The sequence below is a fragment of the Petaurus breviceps genome, unplaced genomic scaffold (genome assembly GCF_028583685.1).
Source record: "Petaurus breviceps papuanus isolate PSGF00001 unplaced genomic scaffold, PetGlider_PUasm1.0 90977, whole genome shotgun sequence".
Classification (NCBI taxonomy): domain Eukaryota; kingdom Metazoa; phylum Chordata; class Mammalia; order Diprotodontia; family Petauridae; genus Petaurus; species Petaurus breviceps.
In genome coordinates, this window is record NW_027187391.1 from 32,921,901 (window position 1) to 32,923,471 (window position 1,571).

Here is a 1,571-nt window from a genome sequence, read left to right on the forward strand (position 1 = left end):
GAGAGAGAGAGAGAGAGAGAGAGAGAGAGAGAGAGAGAGAGAGAGAGTGAGATAGGAGATGGGGGGGAGGTGATGGTTCTGAAAAGATCTAGATAATGTGGGACCATAGCAGATATAAACATCTAACATCAGGACCATTTTCTAAAGATTCCTCATATGTAATGACTGTTTAGAATTTAACAGAACATTGACTTTTACAAGATGGGACCATATTAAGGTAGATTTAAGGAAAATGAAAATTCCTTGGTGGTGGAGGTAACTGAACAGTTGTCAAAATATGGTTACATTTCCTTGGTGGTGATACTTTTACCACATTGGGGATTTTTGTGTCTGTCTATAGAAACTCAAAGGTGTTTTCTATACATATGTATGTTAAACATTATTTCAAAACATTATTTATTATATAATCTAATATCCTTCTATTCAGGGTTGGGCTCATCAATAAAAGATGTAATATTTGCAACAACTGTATTATAACTAGTTAAGTTGGGTTGAATATTTTTTTATTAGCCTGTAAATAAAGATGGCATCTTTACATTGAAATGATGTTTTATCTTATTTAACAAAAATAAATTTTTGTGCTTCTTTGTTTCGTATTAAATGTTAGTTTTTTTTTCTGATTACTTCTTTATTTGTGCTAATATAGAACATCTGTCATGAAATCCCTATCAGGTTTGACACATTTAATAGCTATGATTTATAGTCAGGGTATTTTGTCATGACTAATTATGTTAGCAATAAAGCATATTTTAGTTAAGAGAATGTCAGAGCAAATTCAGTTGTGGAATCAGTTTTCTATTCTAGAGTTCTTGGGGAAATAGGTCCTTTTGGCTTATTTTTGGTGTTACAAATGTCTGGTAGCTGTTAGTAATGATCAAGTGAATGCTAGCTGAAGAACATCCTAGACTACTAAAGAGAATACATTTGACTTTTTCCACCTAGTGATTCAGCAGCTATTTCCCAAGCATGCTCATTATAGAAAACATTTTCTCTGAATTAAAAAAGTCTTTTAATTGCAAGCATACCTCATATATATCTTAATTGCAAAACTTATTTTAAATTTCCTTTGTTCTTGCTATACTCTATTAGAAGAGCTAACAAGTACTGGCATTTGAAATACACACACGGGGTGGCTAGGTGGTCAGACTCTTAACACTTACTAGTTGTGTGACCTTGGGCAAGTCACTTAACCCTAATTGCCCTGCCTTCTCCCCTCCGAAATTTTTTTTTTAATTGAAATACACAGATAATGTATACATACATGTATATGTATAGAGGTATGTATGAGATAAATGTGTATTCCATACCAAGTCCTATGCTTGAGCTTCATTAAGAGAATAAACCTATTTCCTGCATTTTACTCTTACTTCACTATTTGATGTATAACTCAAAATGAGAGAAGCACTACCCATAAACCAGTGCAGTACAATATTTTGATGCATAGTGAGTATTCCTTTCAGTGATACACATAATAGTTCATCTGTGCCTGCCCATCTTGCATGATTCTTATTCTTTATTTGTGAAATTGTTAGAGGAAACTTACCTAAAATATAAGTATTGTGAAGAAAGGA

General features: G+C 32.8%; 1 protein-coding gene across 1 annotated transcript in view; it reads left to right on the forward strand.

Annotated features, from left to right (window-relative positions):
* Positions 1-601, forward strand: part of GOPC (golgi associated PDZ and coiled-coil motif containing) — a 44,847-nt gene extending 44,246 nt beyond the window's left edge. Inside the window, exon 8 of the mRNA XM_069076977.1 lies at positions 1-601. This exon is cut by the window's left edge and continues 2,781 nt beyond it. The gene's annotated coding sequence lies outside the window, so the exon portion shown is untranslated.
* Positions 602-1,571: the final 970 nt, after the last annotated feature.